A 21047-nucleotide genomic window follows, 5' to 3' on the forward strand; every position below is an offset into this window, starting at 1 on the left:
TATGGAAACAGGCCCTTTGGCCCACTGAGTCCGCACCGACCAGCAATCCGCACATTAACACTATCCTACACACACTAGGGACAATTTTACATTGATACCAAGCCAATTAACATACAAACCTGTACGTCCTTGGAATGTGGGAGGAAACCGAAGATCTCGGAGAAAGTCCACGCAAGTCATGGGGAGAACGTGCAAACTCGGTACTGACAGCACCCGTAGGCAGGATGGAACCATGGTCTCTGGCACTGTAAGGCAGTAGCTCGAGCACCACACCATTGTGCTGTCCCTGGGGTGGTTTGTAGAACAGAGAGATCGTGGGGTGCCACATTTGGAATACTGTGTATAGTTCTGATCACTCTGCTACAAGAAGAATGACATGGAATTGGAAGAGGGTTCAAATAAGATTTACAAAGATGTAGAAGGGTCTCAAACCGAAACGTCATCCATTCCTGCTCTCCAGGGATGCTGCCTGTAACACTGAGTTACTCCAGCGTTTTGTTTAAACCAGTATCTGCAGCTCTTTTCTACACTTTACAGAGATGTTACTGGGTCTGTACGTTTAAAGCTATAAGGAGAAGTTGGTTAGTCAGGGTATTTTTTCCGTATAGTGTAGAATGCTGAAGGGTGTCTCGATATGGTCTGGATAGTGGTATATAAGATCATGAGGAGCATAAATAAGGTATAGATAAGGTATAGTTTTCACTATGGTGGGGGAGTAACAAAATCAGAGGGCCCAGGTTTAAGGTGAGAGGGTCAAGATTGAAAAAGGGAGCAATGTTTTCACACAGAGGGTGGTGTGTACAGAATGAGCTACCAGTGAAAGCGCAAGAGACTGATACAGTTACAACATTTAAAACACACTTAGACAGCTACATCAGGCCCGTACGAAGCTTTTCAAAAAGGGGGGTGGCATGAGCAGGGGGTGCGGGCGGGCCTGAACGGCGGAGCTGAGCGGGGGGGAGTGCTGGCTGGCCTGAACGGCGGTGCGGGGTGGTGGCGAGATTTTGTTTATTTCTCTGGAGGGAAATAAGGGCCCCCCCCCTTCGGACGGCCATATACGATAGAAAAGGTTTGGAGAGGTATATGTCCAGCACAGGCAAGCAGAACTAGCTCAGTTGGGCAAAAAGTAAGTAGTAAGTAAGTAAACTTTATTTATATAGCGCATTTTAAGCCAATTTGCATTGACCCCAAAGCGCTTTACATAATTTAAATAATAATAAGTTCCATTGCAAACCATAGAAAAAGGTTTAAAAAAAAAAAAAATGAATAAAAATGGACACAACATATTACAGAGTTCAACACAAACACAAAAAAGGGCCTCTTTCCATGCTATACAGCTCTATGACTAAAGATAGACACAAAAAACTGGAGTAACTCAGCGGGACAGGCAGCATCTCTGGATAAGAATGGGTAACGTTTCGGGTCGAGACCCTTCGTCAGACTGCCTCTATGTGTCATTGACTGGGATGCATCTTCGGATGGGGATCTGGTGAGCGTGATATCCATTACGTTTTCAGCTCGGAATCCCCCTACCCCTCCAACCCCAACCGCTAGCTCGGAAAATAGTCACTCTCTGTCTTATTGCCTGAGACAAATGGGCCCTTCATGGCTCCGCTTTTAATACATTCAAGCCGTTCTACTTTACAGAAAGGAAGTTAATGTCAAGTAGATTTCACGTTCCTGGTGAGCTATGTTCTGTGTGACACCATATTTTATTAAGTTGTCATAAACTGAGCTTACACTTTGTGCCCCATCTTACGTTAAGCAATCTTAAAAGTTACAAAAACATTCCTGGGCTTTAGAACCAAAGGCAAAGAGCAGCAGTATTGGAACTTAAAGACTTTTCAGCTCGCTGCATACTTACAACCAAAAAATATTTACTTTGCCATTGAGTCGTGGCCACCTAAATTGAGAATGTCAGCGAGACAGATTATAATGCGATTTTTTTGGGTCATTAAATCAGACAGACTAGGGGCGAGGGAAAGTTGGAATTCTGTCTTCATGATTGAGTTGGGCATTTGTGAGACAGCAGAAAAACAACATATGTAACTCAGCCTGGATTCTCAGTCGAGTGAGCCGACTTTCTTACTCGAAAGGCATATTAGTTTAACCCCTGATGCATTCAAAGAAATCTTAGTAAAACACTTCACTCGAATTTTAAAAGTTTGCATTACTTTAGAATTTGAGGCAAACAGTTAATGGAGATAGAATTCCTTAAACCATCAATACGCTAGCTTACTTTGCTTTACTTTAGAGATACAGCATGGAAATAGGCCCTCATCCACTGTATCCGCTGTTCCAGGTGTCAACTTCACATCGGCGAGACCAAGCGCAGGCTCAGCGATCGTTTCGCTGAACACCTCCGCTCAGTCCGTCTTAACCTGCCTGATCTTCCGGTGGCCCAGCACTTCAACTCCCCTTCCCATTCCCAATCTGACCTTTCTGTCCTGGGCCTCCTCCATTGTCAGAGTGAGGCCCAGTGCAAATTGGAGGAACAGCACCTTATATTTCGCTTGGGGAGCTTACACCCCAGTGGTATGAACATTGACTTGTCTAACTTCAGATATCCCTTGCTATCTCTCTCCATCCACTTCCCCTTCCCAGTTCTCCCACTAGTCTTACTGTCTCCGCCTACATTCTATCTTTGTCCCGCCCCCTCCCTTGGCATCAATCTGAAGAAGGGTCTCAAACCAAAACGGCGCCCATTCCTTCTCTCCAGAGATGCTAACTCACCCGCTGAGTTACTCCAGCATTTTGTGTCCACCGTGGAAATAGGCCCTTCGGCCCACCGAGTCCACGCTGACCAGCGATCACTCCATGCACTAGCACTAGGGACAATTTACAAATTTCTCTCATGCCAATTAACGTATAAACTTGTGCAGAAAGGAACTGCAGATGTTGGTTTACACCGAAGATAGACACAAAGTGCTGGAGTAACTCAGCCAGTTAAACAGCGTCTCTGGAGAGAAGGAATCGCTGATGTTTCAGTATCTCAACTGGAAACGTCGCCCATTCCTTTTCTCCAGAGATGCTGCCTGTCCCGCTGAGTTACTCCAGCTTTTTGTGTCTACCTTCAGTGTAAACCAGCATCTGCAGTTCCTTCCTACACAGGATTATAGGTTAATTGGCTTGAGGGAAATTTGAAAATTGTCCCTAGTGTGTAGGATAGTGCTAGTGTCTTCTGTGCTTCGATAGACTGGTGATGGTGCATATTAACTGCAGCCTTCCAGGTAGCATTGATCCACTGCAGTTTGCCTACTGATCCATAGAAAACGCCATCTCCCTGGCCCTATACTCATCTCTGGAATACCTAGACAATTCTGACACCTATGTCAGATCCCTACTGATTGACTATAGCTCTGCCTTCAACACTATAATCCCATATAAACTCATCTCCAAACTCCTGGATCCAGGAATCAGCACCTTCCTCTGCCACTGGATCCTCAACTTTCTGACCCAAAGACCATAATCAGTGAGGATAGGTGACAGCACCTCCTCCACCATCATTCCCAATAGCAGTGCTGCGCAACCATGCATTCTCAGGCCCCTACACTCACTATACACTCACGGGTGTCAGGGGTTATGGGGGGGGGGAGGCAGGAGAATGGGGTTAAGAGGGAGAGATAGAACAGCCATGATGGAATGGTGGAGTGGACTTGATGGGCCAAACGGCCTAATTCTGCCCCTATCACTAATGAACTTACAATTGCCGTCAAGGTCTTGCAGTTTAACCTTGTGCCTAACTCGCTATCTGCACTGCATGGGATCTCATCTCTTTGCCTACCCATGTCATTTGTGCCGATATGCACAACGTCTTCTGGCTGCTCACCCTCCCCCTCGAGAATGTTCTGCAGCCACTCCGAGACTCCGAGACATCCGGGACCCTGGCACCAGGGAGGCAACACACAATCCTGGTGTCCCCTTTGATGCCCCAGATCCTCGTGTCTGTTCCCCTAACTATTGAATCCCCCACCACTATCACTCTGCCTGAACCTCACCCCACCTAACTGTGCCCCAGAGCCAGGCCCGGTGCCACAGACTTGGCTGCTGCTGCTGCTGCTCCCCCTGATGGTCATCCCCCCCAACAGTTTCCGAGGTGGTTTATCTGTTTTACAGAGGAATGGCCACGGGGGATTCCTGAAAACACTCTGCCTGCTCCCTTTCCGGTTCACCCATCTATTCTCAGCCTGACAATAGCTCCTGTCTATGACTTACTCACTCTCCTGGATGAGCCTGAGGTTGTCCAGCTGCGGCTCCAGTTCCCCAACGTGGTCTTTAAGGAGCTGCACCTGGACCTGCTGTAGATGTGATCCTCATGGACACTGGCCATCTCCATGCGTCCCCACATCCCACAGGCCGAGAACTCCACTGCACTGGCCTCCATCTCCAAGACCACGTTGCACTCCAAAATAAACAGGAAAAGTGTCAAAAAGTGACAGACCAAACCTTATCTTGCAGTCATCCTGGCCGAAGATTACTCTCATCAAACCCCCCTGAGCCCAAGGCTCAACGTCCCATTCTTACTCTGGACAGTGGAGTGGCCATTCTCACGATTTAGCTCCACTTACGCTTACCTTCCTTTCATTGGCAGCTGTTAATTAACCTGTTCGCCAAGTTGTGAGACTTGCCCTTTACATTCTTCCCACTCTTGCTGCAAATCTCACCGCAATGCTCCACTGATGCTGACATGCTTGGCACATTGCAGTCGAGAGAAGGGGTTGGTTTGTGACCTTCCCCAATACCTCCTGAGCTGTAAATTGTTTTATTTTTCAAGCAATTCATGATAGTTTGGTCTGCGATCAATTGAGCCTGAGCTGCTTCTGCCGGATCCCTCTCATATGAAGGAAACAATGGGAAGAGAAAACCTGCTTGCATCCAGCAGCTTTCACAGCCTTAGAATGTCCCAATGTTAATGATTCACCATCGTCATGTAGGAAATAAACAGAACAACTTCCCACCAATGGCAAAATAGTAATAACCATCTAACAACAGTGTTTTTGGTCAAGTTGAAAAGTATTTGTTACAACACTTTGAAAGTCTTGAGGGGAGGAGAGGGATTTGCTATTGGCCTAAATTATTGCATTTCAGTCTGAAGAAGGGTCCCAACCCAAAACGTCACCCATTCCTTCTCTCCAGAGATGCTGCCTGTCCCGCTGAGTTACTCCAGCATTGTGTGTCTTTCTTATGTGATAGGAAGGTGATCAGTTCAACCCAAACCTGCTGAAATAAAAGGTTTGATAGGTAATTACGACAACCTCCCTCCGCATCACCATGTGTTTCTATTTATGGCCGTTAGAACCATTAATGGAATACTTTAAAATATATTTTTTTAAATTTTTTGTTGTTGTACTGGAGCAAATGTAATAAATTGAATTGAAGGTTTGTAAGTGTACTACATTGACATACATGGAAATGAAGATGTGCCATGAATATCTCCTGGTGATAGGAGCAGAATTAGGCCATTTGGTCCATCAAGTTTACTCAGCCATTCAATCAAGGCTGATCTATCTCACCCTCCTAACCCTATTCTCCCGCCTTCTCCCCATACCCACTGGCACCCATACTAATCAAGAATCCATCTTTCACCGACTTGGCCTCTGCAGCCATTCTTCTGGCAAAGAATTCCAAAGATTCATCACCCCCTGACTAAATAAATTTCTCCTCATCCTAAAAGAACATCCTTTAATTCTGAGGCTATGACCTCTGGTCCTAGACTCTTCCACTAGTGGAAACATCCTCTCCACATGCACTCCATACAAGCCTTTCACTATTCTGTATATTTCAAAAAGGTCCCCCTCATTCTTCTAAACTGGAGTTACGACTACAGGCCCAGTGCCGACAAACGCTGATCATAGATTAACCTACTCGTTCCAGGGATCATTGTTGTAAACCTCCTCTGGACCCTCTCCAGAGCCTATACATCTTTCCTCAGATATGGTGCCCATCTAGAGAAAAAGGAATCAATGACGTTTTGGGTCGAGACCTTTCTTCAGATTTGTTGTTTTCTATTTTATTTCAAATGTGAATCCTTGTGTTGCGATTGCTGGTAATGTCCATAGTGAGTCATCTTGGCATTAGACAGCAACTTGAGCGTGAGCCCATGTTTGTAGACTGTATCCGACACATGATCATTCAGCGATTGTGGTTGTCATGGACAACAGTGGCATCCACCCTCAAACTCTCTCCCTTTGGAGGAATACCACAACCTGCGGGATCAAATCCAAACTAAACATCACGTTTTTCCAGGTGACGTAGCAACTGTTTAAATGGAATACACTCATAAATAAGAACAATTAAAAAAATTTAGTTAACTCAAAAATGAAAGATATTACTTTCCGAAGAAGGGTTTTGACCCGAAACATCACCCACTCCTTCTCTCCAGAGATGCTGCCTGTCCCACTGAGATACTCTAGTATTTTGTGTCTATCTTCGGTTTAAACCAGCATCTGCAGTTCCTTCATACAGGATATTGTTATTATAATCGTATTGTTTAACAGTGCACTCAAAACTGCAATTATTCTTTTGATCTTTCAATTAATGACTTCATATTTCTCATAAACCCTAGACTTAGAAAAATAATTCAACAGATTCATATGGCCATGAATGACATCAGTTTTATTATTCAAAATTTATTTCATTAATTCTAAGTCCACGTCTTCTGCAGTGGGATCCATGCTCTCATTTCAGCATTCGTGCACAGTAACTCAACAATTATACCACGTTATTGTAAAAACTCCTTCAATGGAAATAAAAAATATTTTCTTATTAAATAATTTCAAGAACCATTCCTGGATAGAGTCGAACTTCTCCAGTAAACTGCTCAGAGGCGATTGTACATTTGTCTCTGAAGCAGAAAATGTAACAGCAGTCTGTTTTTTCAATAAAGTGCAACAATAAAACAGAATATTCTCTCTGTGCTTTTAAAATACCAATTTGTGATTTCCTTTCTTTGGGATTGTAAACCGTAGAGCTGTAAATGAAAGCGTTTTGTAAAATATGCTTCACATCTGGACATTGAGCAGATGTACAACTCCCCGTTCACCCATGCAAGGTTGTCATTAGTCCAGTAAAGTTCACATAACAGTGAAGCATAGTGCTGTTATCAGATTCAGACTTGCTTGACAAATACCCGCCGAGATTAAATTAATAAACGGCAGAGTAATAACAGAGGACTTGCTCTGCAATAATTTTTAAAAAGCAAAATAGTAAAAGGAAATCAAATTCAGCAATAAATCTCGCCATCTCATGTTTATTTAAAAAATGGTTTCATTTAACCAGAGGATTTGTACGAGATACTGTAAATGTGTCAACAGAAAGATTTTTTGTACTAATTATTTTCATTCCATTACATCATTTTGCATCAGATTTCAAAGTAAATAATTTCTCTGGTGATTACGCTCCAGGAGATGTTGTACATCCTTCATTGGGAGTTGGAATGAGAATGCTTCAGAAACCTGTGATGGTACATATTGACCCCAGATGTGTATCGCTTTCAAAAGGCACATGAATTCAAATTTTAAAACAATTCATTATTGCCAAAGCTTACTTCATAAAATGTATATAACTCAGCAGATGCAAGAGGCCTGTTGAAATATGTAAATGAAAAATACATTGAATTGTGGTGAATTCCGACTCTTTGGAATTCTCACAAATCCATCGTCATTTTGGGCTCCATCTTTCTTAACAACCACAAAGACATTTAGAAAAAACATAGCCTCTGCATGATCAATTGAATTTACAAATAATGTTTTAATTAGATCTTAGTGATCCTCACCATAACTCTGGCCGCATCTGTATGTACTAGATCGGTACGCATTGTGGTCTCCTGTGGTCTGTCACATGTAGTGATATCATGGCAAAGTTGGAACTGCATCTTCTGTACAATGTTAGCAGAATTGCTGAAGTTGAGCCTCGGATGGTCAGACCCTCCACTCTATGATCTTTGGGTCAGACAACAATGGGTTTTTCCACCTTAATATTAGCAAAAAGGGCATTTTCTCTATGGTCTTTGCCAAAAGCTCTGAACTGAAGGAAAATCAAAATCAAGATGCAGATGCTGGAGATCTGAAATAAAATGCTGGAAACACTCAATGGGAACCATTGACAGCATGTGGCCAGCGTTAAGGTGGAGTACGAACACACCTACCTCATCTTGCAACTGTGGATTCAATAATCATTTCTCCAATTTACACAACTTGCTTTTTTTTCTCAGCAGGCCAGCTCTGATATAAAGAGGGGTCTCGACCTGAAACATCACCCATTCCTTCTATCCAGAGATGCTGCCTGTCCCACTGAGTTACTCCTTTTTGGAAGACTTATCTGTGAAGAAGCTGGGAAGGTCTCCGACGGTGAGCTCGCATGCGTATAACGGCATTCCCCTTAACCATGCTGTCCACTTAGCGGTTAGAGGGAGTAGTCTCTTGAACGATATAAAAATCTGCCACTACAACTCCAGCATTTTGTGTCTATATTTGGTGTAAACCAGCATCTGCAGCCCTGATATAAGCTGTCCGTCCGTCTGTGATATTGGCACAGTTTATCTCTTCCCATGAGTACAACCTGACCTGCTGAGCATGTCCTACAGCCCACAGTTAGCAGCGCACACACACACACAGTGCATTTATACCCGAACTGCCCCACTAACGCAGTTAACTGAACAAGTCAAGCCCATGGCAACACCAATCTCACCCAATGACAAATATCCCCTCTGTCCAATTCACCCTTCACGCCACCTGCTGTGCGGTCAAAAATCATATTTTTTATCTCTCTTTCCCATTTCCGATAAATGGTCTTTAGCCTAAAATGATAGGTCTGATCTACTGAAAGTCCAGATCTTTATAGTCTTCAGTCTGAAGAAGGGTCTCGATTCAAAACGTCGCCCATTTCTTTTCTCCAGAGATGCTGCCTGACCCGCTGAGTTACTTCAGCATTTTGAGTCTATCTTCGGTGTAACTCAGCATCCTACATGCATCCAGTTCTTTATCCCACGTATATTGGAGAAATCCTGACCATTATTGAAGCTAACAGTGCTGAACTCCTTGTGTTTTAAAGATTCCCCATTCGGAGCTTCATCTTTTGGCCACAATTACAAGAAAGCAAGTTAATGTGTTTGTCATGACTGCAGAACATTCTGTACCCTTTGCAGGATTCCTGGCGTTCGTACTTGGGACAAGACACACCCAGCCGTTTTCCTGGAATGTGCAATTTGATCCCTTATGTTGACGAGTAATCGGGTTCTCTTTGCCATGAATAATCTGATCTGTCCATTGTCATGGAACTTGTGATCCTCAGTCGTCAAATAACAATGTGCCTCCACCCCGGAAAATTTGACAAGGTGACAATTTGACAATTTGGTGCACGATTTAACCCTAAACTACACAACAAAACCCATAATCTCATCAGCATGAGCCTCCATCAGCATAGCCTTCTTCTGTTGTTGATCGGTTGGAATTCTCTGAAGTTGGCAGTGTAAGCTCTAACCTTTCTCTGAAATCAGTACTGTTACCATTGTGTGGTCTCTAAAGTCAGGATTGAGACCAACATTGAGAGTGTGAGCTCTGTACAACTCCATGTTGGAGATGTGGTTGTGTGGGTGCTGCATAACCTCTGTATCACCAATGGTAGACAACACACATTCTACTTATTCATTCATGGGACAAGGATGACACCAGTTAATGCCCTTCCTAACTGTACCCGAGATGAGGAGGTGGTGAAGAGTCACCTATGATGTTGATTGGACCATACCCCATGCCAATGAAACCTACAAACCTGTACGTCTTTGGAGTGTGAAAGAAACTGGAGCACCTGGAGAAAACCCATGATCAAAGGTCAAAAGTATTTTATTAGTCACATACACACTAGTTGTAGTGAAATGCTTATTGCCATTTTGCAGCACATAAAGAAAGAGCAGACATAACATTAATAAGAGTTTTAGAACATAAAAAACATCCCCCCACAATGGTTCCCATTATGAGGGAAGGCACAAAGTCCAGTCCCCAACCGCAGTTCACCCATAGTCGGGCCTATTGAGGCCTCCACAGTTGCCTCTACGGAGGCCCGATGTTCCAGGCCGTTCTCGCCGGGTGGTGGTGCTCCGGCGTCGGGAGAGTCCTCTCCGCAGCTTGGGAACCCTGGAACGGCCGCTTCCGTACTGGAGGCCGCGGCTTCCGAAGCCGACAAGGCCGCGCCGGTTGGAGCTCCACTACTGGCGATCTCGTCGCGAGATCCCAGGCTCCCGGTGTAAAGTTCGGCGCCGCCGCCCGCAGCTGGCCGCTCCACAGACCCGCAGCTCCGCGATGTTGTTACCGGCGGTTCTTCAGCTCACCGCAGCTCCAGCGCGGCGACCCAGGCAAGGCATCGCCCGCTCCACGATAGCGCTCCTGCGCTGTGCCTCCGCCTCCGCCGAGGTTCTGGGCGGTCCCCGACAGGAAACGCCGCTCCAGGCCCGCTGGTAGACCGCGAGGACGGGTCGAAGCTGCAGCCCGGAGAAAAGCTGCCTCTCCGACCAGGTAGGGACCCTGAAAAGTAGTTTCCCCCTCCCCCCCCCCCCCCCCCCCCCCCTCACGGGAAGAACGTACAAACTCCGTACAGACAGCACTTGTAGTTAGAATCAAAGCCTGGTCCCTGGCACTGTAAGGCAGCAACTCTACCGCTGCACCACTGTGCCGCCCCAGTAGACTTGCAGCTGCCTGCAATCTCCAGGCATATCTGTTCTTCTGTTTCCCATTGACTTTAGTACAAGGTGATCATCCCCTTTTTATTTCCCAGCTGCACCCATCAAGTGTGCCACCGTGGCGCAGTGGAAGAATTGCTGCCTTACCCGGGTTCGATCCTGACTACGGATGCTGTCTGTACGGAGTTGCACGCCCTCCCTGTGACCACGTGGGGTTTCTCTGGTTTCATTCCAAAAACATGCAGGTTTGTAGGTTCATTGGCATGTGCAAATCGATCCTCGTGTGCAGGATAGAGCTTGTGTATGGTTGATCATTGGTCGGCACGGCTATGGTGGGCCGAATGGCCTATTTCCACACTGTATCTCTAAACTAATTTAGACTAAACCCATGGCCTTAATAGACGAACAATAAGTAATGTGATCTTGGACGACCGCCATGACATTCTCCCGAATAACTAAAGCAACTCCCTTCCTCTATTGCCCCAACCTATATCCCACCTATAACACCTGTATCCTGGAACAGCTACCAGTCCCATCCCTTTTCAATGAGTATCATATTGTTTCCCACGCAGTACCATCACTGCCGTTTGATAAGCCCTCTGGACATTAGCAAGTATTTTTAAGTTGCATGAAGTCTTCACTGTATACCCTTCATAGGTCTTTTTTTTTTGTAAAGCAGTTTTCAAACCACTACTTGTGTAGAAGGGAACTGCAGATGCTGATTTATACTGAGGATGGACACAAAATGCTGGAGCAACTCAGTGGGACAGGCAGCAAATGTGGAAAGAAGGAATGGGTGACGTTTCAGGTCGAGACCCTGCCTCAGACTTCAAGCCACGACTTTGTACAAAACAATGCATGTTTTAATAGGGAAAGATGGACAAAAAAATAATAAATTGCAGTTGACATAAATGCCTGAATATCAATAATGTGCGGGAACTGAAATGACATTTCACGTCTCGATAGAAAGTAACATATTTAGGTGAAGGATCTAAAAGAATTTCTGAGTTGAATTCTTTTCCCTGCCATCAAGATAAAGCTAATACTTTGTTTAAATGTGAAAACCTGAAGGGAAGGGCAAACCCCTGCAGTGCAAGCCTGGGTCGAGGGCTGACATTTTCTTTTAAGTAGTCAGTGCTCTGGGGATGGTGCCAAGCACAGCCATAATAGAAATCCCAGCTGTTTGAAACCTTAACCCTCTTTCATCGCAAGCAACAGTACACCTACGTACCGAGCATCATGAGCAGCATCTACAACATGATTTTTTTCTGTTCAGTTTGGAGATACAGCACGGAAACAGGCCCTTCGGCCCACCGAGTCCAGACCGACCATCGATCCCCACACACTTACACTATCTTACACACACTGGGGACAATTTACATTTGTACCAAGCCAATTAACCTACAAACCTGTACGACGTTGGAGTGTGGGAGGAAAGCGAAGATCTCGGAGACCTTCATGTTTACTTCATGATTTACTTCATATTGCACTCCATTTATGCTGATGATGTTTCCACAATAAAATATGCAAGTCATTCCAATCTTCTGATCCAGCAATAAAGAACCATGGTATAATCACAATTCTACAATACCATAGGGCGGCACAGTGACGCATTTGCTGCCTTACAGCGCCAGAGACCCAGGTTCGATCACGACTACGGGTGCTGTCTGTACGGAGTTTGTACGTTCTCCCCGTGACCTGCGTAGGTTTGCTCCGAGATCTTCGGTTTCCTCCCACAATCCAAAGACGTACAGGTTTGTAGGTTAATTGGCATGGTATAAATGTAAAATTGTCCCTAGCGTGTGTAGGGTACAATTAATGTGCAGTGATCGCAGGTCGGAGCGGACTTGGTGGGCCGATGAGCCTGTTTCTGTGCTTTATCTCAAAACTATACTAAATTAAACTACTTTAGGCAGAAATTGGAAGCAAGAGCACTCTCCTAATTATGTTACACACACACTCGTTGGTGGTAAATTGTGAGGATGACAACTCCAGCTATAGATTGTTATAGTTCTCGACTGCAGTTGCAGCATGCTGGCGATAGATTGAGTCCAATAGTAGGCTCTGCAACCTCGTGGGATACTCTGTGCCGGAGTGTTAAGCCTCGTGAGCATTGCGGTTACAATCTTCCAGGAAAAACTGCTTCATTTCAGGAAAAATAAGGCTTTAAATTCCTGGCTCCTTTACAGCGAGAGTTTGAAAGAGCAGAAGATGATGCCATCATCACAGACAATCCAGAATATGCCCTGTATTTGTAGCTACACATTTAACACCCAGTGCACTCTTTTTAATCTCTGCAACCTTTGCAGTTCCTTGTGTCTACATACCTTTTAACCTTAACATCATGGAGCACTTCAAACTATGACTAATGATTTTATTAATGCTTGGTCCATTCTGTGCAATGCTCGAGGGAGGATAAAGACACTATCAAGAAAGTTTGAGAATCACGTAAGTTTATTGAATATAATGGAGGAAACTAAATAGAACAGAAAACAACTTGTTGCTTCAGGGTACTTCATAATGAATCAGTTAAAGGGCCTGTCCCACGAGCATGCGACTCCATGCGGCAAGCGCGACCTAAAGGGCCGGTCCCACCAGCATGCACGTGCATGCGGCAAGCGCGACCTAACGTGGTCGCTTGAGCCATACGGCCTCGCGGGGCCAGTCCCACTTCGATCGCCGGAGCCGTATGGAGTTGTGCGGAGCTGGTCCCGACATCGCGCGGGGGTCTGAAAAACTGACCGTGTTCTAAAATTCTGCGTGGCAATGGCCTGCCGGCCCGCAGCCGCCTCGACACTGTACGTCACGCGCGGACTTCGCTCGAACTTCATGTCAATCACTTGACCTCCGCACGGCCCCCTCTTCTGGTTAGGTCACGCTTGCCGCATGCAGGCGCATGCTCGTGGGACAGGACCTTAAGAGTTATAAACTTTCTTCAGTACACCACAGCCACATTTCAGAAGTATCATACTAGTCAGAAAGCGTTTGTACATCTGAAAGATGCATGAAGCCACTCTATTAACCCCGGTCTTTCCTGCTTTCCGATTTACTTCATGTTACATATCCTAAAACAATCATGACAAAAGATTACTTACTGCTAATAAACTAATCAAAGAGAGTGAAAGATTGCATAAATATAACATTATACAGAACAGTACAGCTTAGAAGATAGACACAAAAAGCTGGAGTAACTCAGAATGTATCATGAAGATCCTCCAGTCTGAAGAAGGGTCTTGACCCAAAACGTCACCCATCCCTTCTCTCCAGAGATGCAGCCTGTCCCGCTGAGTCACTCCAGCTCTTTGTGTTTATCTTCGGTTTGAACCAACCTCGGCAGTTCCTTCCGACACAGCACAGCTTAGAACAAACCCTTCAGGCACCAATGTCTGTGCCAAACATGAAGCCTTGTTAAACTAATCCCTTCTGCCTGCATGTCATCTGTCTCCATCCATCCCCTTAAAGTACACATGTTTCTCTTCAATTCTACAATTGTATTTGCTTCCATGATCACCTGGCAACACTTCAAGCATCTACCAGCAAGTGAATAAAATAAAACTTGCCCCGCACAATCTTTTGTTATTTGTTGTTTGTGTGTATGTATGTGTGCATATGAGTGTGTGTATATATATGTGTATTTGTGAGTATGTGTATATACAGTGCATTCAGAAAGTATTCAGACCACTTCACTTTTTCCACATTTTGTTACGTTACAGCCATATTTTAAAATGAATTAAATTCTTTTTTTTAATCATCAATCGACACACACTACTTACCCAGAATGAAGAAACGAAAACAGGTGTTTCGAAAATTTTGCAAAGAAATAACTGAAATATCACATTAACATAAGTATTCAGACCCTTTGCTATGACACATAAAATTGAGCTTAGGTTCCATCTGTTTCCATTGATTATCCTTGAGATGTATCTACAACTTGATTGGAGTCCACCAGTGGTCAATTAAATTGATTGGACATGATTTGGAAAGGCACACACCTGTCTATATGAGGTCCCACAGTTGACATTCCACAGATTTATCACCCTCTGACTAAATAAATGTCTCCTCATTTCCTTCCTAAAAGAACGTTCTTCAATTCTGAGGCTATGACCTCTGGTCCTAGACTCTCACCCTAGTGGAAACATCCTCTCCACATCCACTCTATCCAAGCCTTTCACTATTCTGTATGTTTCAATTAGGTCCCCCCCTCATTCTTCTAAACTCCAGCGAGTACAGGCCCAGTGCTGACAAACACTCATCATACGTTAATCTAGTCATTCCAGGGATAATTCTTGTAAACCTCCTCTGGACCCTCTCCAGAGCCAGTACATCCTTCCTCAGATATGGTGCCTGAAATTGCTCACAGTACTCCAAATGTACCAGCGCCTTGTAGAGCCTCAACATTACATCATGAAAGAAATGATGAAAACCAGATCTACGTTTTGTCAGTGCATGTGTAGGTCTGATCTCATCTCTCTGGTAGGTGTTGTAGATGTTGGCCAACAGAATGGAGCTAAGAATTATTATTTTGTGAATTCTTGAGGTAATATGAAGAACAACCCTTCTTGACAAACTGTTGGTTTGACTGGATTATTGACAATTCAACCAAATGAGATCAATCCCTCTGATGTGATGCTGGGGGTGGATGGGGTATCTTACAACCCGATGATATAGACATTGACTTATTTAATTACAGGTAACCTATTTCCCTGACGCTCGCACACTCGTTTGACCACAGAGTTTTCATAAGTTCATAAGTGATAGGAGCAGAATTAGGCTATTTGATCCATCAAGTCTACTCCACCATTCAAATATGTAATCTAACTCTCCCCCTCAAACCTATTCTCCTGCCTTCCCCCCATAACACATGACACCTGTACTAATCAAGAATCTGTCTATCTACCTTACCGGAGATGTGATTACCTTGCTGGAGTTGTGATATTTTTTCCAGATCGTATCTCCAGTCGCTCTGCGGCCTAACATAATGAAGCTGGAGGCCTTGCTCGAGACTTACTTTAAGCCCCAACGCAGGGCCGTGGACTTACCATCGGAGCCTGCGATCCTTTGCCTGGGATTTCACCATCGAGGAGCTCGCAGTCTCGGGTAGAGACTGATGTCGGGAAGCTCCAAAGTCGCAAGTGGTTCGACCAGCCCTGACCCGGGGTCCGATAACCGGCGCGGGGAGCTTAGATCCCCCCGATGCGGCAGCTTGATTGCCCCGATGCGGAGGGACCGACCGCCGGAAACGAGAGCCAAGATCGCTCCGTCAACTGAAGGCTCGAGGCCCCCGACCGCGGGAGGACAAAGAAGGGAAGAGATTTAACTTTTTTTCGCCTTCCATCACAGTGAGGAATGTGGAGGAGTCACTGTGGTGGATGTTTATGTTAAAATGTATTTTGTGTGTTCTGTTGCTTTTTATTGGCATGACTATGGCAAATCAAATTCCTCGTATTTTGCAAAACATACTTGGCTAATAAAGTATGATTATGATTATAGAAACATAGAAAATAGGTGCAGGAGGAGGCCATTCGACCCTTCAAGCCAGCACCGCCATTCATTGTGATCATGGCTGATCGTCCCCAATCAGTAACCCGTGCCTGTCTTCTCCCCATAGCCCCTAGAGCTCTATCTAACTCTCTCTTAAATCTATCCAGTGACTTGGCCTCCACTGCTCTCTGTCACAGGGAATTCAACAAATTCACAACTCACTGGGTGAAAAAGTTTTTTCTCACCTCAGTCTTAAATGGCTTCCCCTTTATTCTAAGACTGTGGCCCCTGGTTCTGGACTCGCCCAACATTGGGAAAAATTTTCCTGCATCTAGCTTGTCCAGTCCTTTTATAATTTTATATGTTTCTATAAGATTCCCCCTCATCCTTCTAAACTCCAGTGAATACAAGCCTAGTCTTTTCAATCTTTCCTCATATGACAGTCCCGCCATCCCAGGGATATATCTCGTGAACCTACGCTGCACTGCCTAAATCACAAGGATGTCCTTCCTCAAATTCGGAGACCAAAACTAGACACAATATTCCAGATGCGGTCTCACCAGAGCCCTATACAACTGCAGAAGGCAGATTATGATCTATCTGCCTTAAAAATATCCATTGAATGGCCTCCACTTCCTTCTGTGGCAATGAATTCCTCCTCATCTCCTTCCTAAAAGAACGTATTTTTATTCTGAGACTCTCCCACTAGTGGAAACATCCTCTCCACATCCACTCTATCCAAGTCTTCTCCCTTTTCTTCTTCCTTTGTTCATCTCTCTTATACCCTTCCCTCAACTGGTTCCATCAGCCTCTCTCCACCAGGTTCCACTTGTCACCTACCGGCCTCTAAACTCCCCACAAATGTTCTGCTTCATACGTTCCTGTTCCCTTTCAGTCCCGATGCAGAATCTCATCCACATTCATCCATTTATTCATCCATTTATTCATCCAAGTCCGAGTTAATTCAGAGCAGCCCGGTACCGAACGCGGCTGTGAAAGTAAGGTGTTTAAAAACCTCAGAACCCCTAGAAACCCAAGAAACCATAGGAAGAAACTCACCTACAGGAAGAGGAAATCCAGGACCCGCATCGCAATCCCGACGGGTCGCACATGGAGCCGCACGGAACTGCTCAATATCGGACGTGGCTGCGAGAAACTGGCTAGTGAGTACTAGAGTACCCTTACCAAAATCCCGATGGAGCTGGGCAGAACAGCCCCCTGGATCACCACTCTGGAGGGTAGGAGACTGAGCAAGCGCCGGGAGCGAAAGCAGAAACGTGGAAAGCGAGCGGGGGTGCAGGACAGGCTACGGAGGGCTCCACAAAGACCATCGCTCCCAAGCGTCTTTCTGGCGAATGTCTGGTCACTCACCAACAAGCTGGATGAGGTAAGGCTCTGGATCAACACCCAGCGATCCCTGAAAGACTGCTGTGTGCTGATCTTCACAGAGACCTGGCTCAGCGCGCTGGTTCTCGATGGGGCTGTGGACCTGACCAACTGCATCGTGCTGATAGAACAAAGGACTCCGGTAAGAGCAAGGGTGGCAGGCTCTGCATCTACATCAACAATGACTGGTGCACCAACCACACTGCAGTAGAGAGCTACTGTTCCCCAGACCTGGAATACCTACTGCTTAAATGTAGGCCGTTTTACCTGCCTCGGGAGTTTACTGTGGTTATCATCATGGCCATATACATCCCACCACAGGCTAATGCTAACCTAGCACTAGCACAGCTGCATTCGGCCATCAGTAAGCAGCAGGATGCTCACCCCGACGGTGCCTTCATTGTTGCAGGGGACTTCAACCAGGTCGACCTACGAGCCGCACTCCGCAAATTCCACCAGCATGTGCAGTGCCCTACCAGGGGCTCAAACACGCTGGATAAAGTGTACACCAACATCAAGGACGCTTACAGAGCTCTCCCCTGCCCATCCCTGGGACAATCCGATCACCTCTCACTGTTTCTACTGCCTGCATACAAACCCCTCATCCGCAAGACCAAACCTGCAACAAGAAAGGTCAAAATATGGCCCGAGGACGCCACCCTAAAACTCCAGGACTGCTTTGATCGCACCGACTGGGACCTGTTTGCACAACAGGCTACTAGTGGTACAGAGGTAGACTTGGAGGAGTACACATCCACTGTGCTCTCCTACATCAACTGCTGTGTGGAGACTGTCACAGTGGACAAGCAAATAAAGATGTTCCCAAACCGGAAACCCTGGATGAACAAGGAGGTTCAGGATCTGCTAAGGGCACGCAACAATGCCTTTAAATCCAGGGACACTTCTGCCTACAGTGCGGCCAGGTCGAACCTGAACAAAGGCATAAAAAAGGCTAAAGACATCCACAGGCAAAGGGTGGAAGACCACTTCAATACCGCGGATGCCAGAAGCATGTGGCAGGGTGTCAGGGACATCACTGACTACAAGAGCAGCCCCGCCTGCCCCCACGGTGATATCACACTGGCCAACGAACTAAACACCTTCTTTGCCCGCTTCGAAACTGGCAACACCACCAGGAGTGGAATAACCCCGGCTATGGCGGAGGGACAGGCCTTAACACTGAGCACTCAGGAGGTACAGGGCGCTCTGTGTAGGATCAATCCACGCAAGGCTGCAGGCCCGGATGGCGTCCAGGGAAGGGTACTAAAGGACTGTGCTGTACAGCTGGCGGAGGTATTCACGAGAATCTTCAATCTGTCTCTATCTCTGGCAACGGTCCCCAAGTGCCTGAAAACAGCCACCATAGTGCCGGTACCGAAAAAGTCTAAAGTCACCAACCTGAACGACTACCGCCCGGTTGCCCTGACTCCAATCCCAATGAAGTGCTTCGAAAGGCTGGTCCTCTCCCACATCAAATCCAGCATCCCTGCCTCACTGGACTCTCATCAATTTGCATACAGGGCAAATAGATCAACAGAGGATGCCATCTCTCTGGCTCTTCACACTGTCCTGACTCACCTGGACAGACAGGGCACGTACATGAGGATGCTCTTCATTGACTATAGCTCTGCATTCAATACGGTCATCCCCACCAAGCTCACCACCAAACTCCACCAGCTAGGCCTCAGCTCGCCGATATGCGATTGGATCCTGAACTTTCTGACGGAGCGACCGCAGGCAGTGAGACTGGGCCCGCACCTGTCCTCCACTATCACCCTGAGCACCGGCACACCACAGGGCTGTGTACTAAGCCCCATGCTCTACTCCCTCTTCACTCACGACTGTGTTCCTGCATTCGACACCAACACCATCGTGAAGTTTGCAGACGACACAACAGTGATTGGGCTGATCACCAACGGTGATGAAACAAAATACAGAGCGGAGGTGCAGAACCTGGCGGACTGGTGCGCATGTAACAACTTGTCACTAAACACCTCCAAGACCAAGGAGCTGATTATTGACTTCAGGAGGTCCCATAATGGAGAATACGCCCCAATCTCCATTTACGGGGAAAGTGTGGAGAGAGTGTCCAGCTTTAAGTTTCTGGGCACTCACATTTCAGAGGACCTCACATGGTCCACAAACACCGCTGCGCTGGTCAAGAAGGCACAGCAACGACTGCTCTTCCTGAGGACATTAAAAACGACTGGTCTGTCCCAGCAGCTGCTGACAACCTTCTACCGCTGCACCACAGAGAGCATATTAACGTATGGCATCTCTGTGTGGTATCTCAGCTGCACGGAGGCGGAGAGGAGAGCTCTTCAGCGCGTCGTCCACAGAGCGCAGAGGATCATAGGGACACAGCTACCAGCCTTGGAGGGCATCTACCACACACGGTGCCTCAGGAAGGCCGTCAGCATCCATAAAGGCTCATCACATCCTTGTAACGGACTGTTTGAACTACTTCCCTCCGGCAGACGTTACAAGGCCTTCTACGCCCGAACCTCCAGACTCAGAAACAGCTTTATTCCCAGAGCTATAGCGGCTCTGAACCGGCTCTGCTGAGTGCCCCCCATGGACTGTCTCCCTCGGATGGTCACGTCGCAAGGCTTATTTATTTATTTTACTTTTCTCTTACATCGGTTGGAAGCTACATACTAAATCTCGTTGCACTGACGTGCAATGACAATAAAATATATTATTATTATTATTATTATTATTATACCCTTTGCCTCTACAATTGTTGCCTGTTATAGTTGTCTACAGTTGCTCCTGTATATCGGCGAGACTAAGCCCAGGCTCAGCGATCATTTTGTTGAACACTTCCGCTTATTCCGCCTAGACCTACCTGATCTCCCGGTTGCTGAACACTTTAACTCCCCCTCCCATTCCCACACTGACCTTTCTGTCCTGGGCCTCCTCCACTGTCAGAGTGAGGCCCAATGCAAATTGGAGGAACAGCACCACACATTTCACTTAAGCAGTTTGCACCCCAGTGGTATGAATATTGACTTCTCTAACTTCAAGTAACTCTGCATCCCCTCTAACAATGATCTATTTTACATTTCCCTTGATCCACATCCTCTTTGGTATCCCATTTTCACACCTCGCCCTTCCATGTCTCCCTCTCCCCTGACTTTCAGTCTGAAGAAGGGTCTCGACCCGAAACGTCACCCATTCCTTCTCTCCAGAGATGCTGCCTGTCCTGCTGAATTACTCCAGCATTTTGTGTCTATCTTTGCTGTTTGACCTGCTGAGTTCTTCCTGCATTTTTGCTGTTGTTCTGGCAGTGCGTTCCAGCTATCCACCACTAGTATCTGAACCTCGTACCTTTGATGCTGGTAGGCTGGGCCTTTCTGGTACTTTGAGAGGCATAGATAGGGTAGACAGTCAGAATCTTTTTGCCCAAAATTGCACACATGTTGATTTTATGTTGCAACAGTAGCTCAAGTGTGCTAGAGGTACATGTGAATTGCATATTAAAAATTAACACTTAAAGCATTTTGAA

The 21047-nt window shown here is 46.1% G+C and overlaps 1 long non-coding RNA gene across 1 annotated transcript; it reads left to right on the top strand.

The window, feature by feature from the left end:
* Positions 1 to 2289: 2289 nt before the first annotated feature.
* LOC116983550 lies at positions 2290 to 20425 on the top strand. Its single transcript, XR_004414738.1, has 3 exons — positions 2290 to 2373; positions 4418 to 4422; positions 20382 to 20425. It is a non-coding gene; the product is annotated as an uncharacterized LOC116983550 (long non-coding RNA).
* The last annotated feature ends 622 nt before the right edge of the window (positions 20426 to 21047 follow it).

The sequence above is a fragment of the Amblyraja radiata genome, chromosome 18 (assembly GCF_010909765.2).
Source record: "Amblyraja radiata isolate CabotCenter1 chromosome 18, sAmbRad1.1.pri, whole genome shotgun sequence".
Lineage (NCBI taxonomy): Eukaryota > Metazoa > Chordata > Chondrichthyes > Rajiformes > Rajidae > Amblyraja > Amblyraja radiata.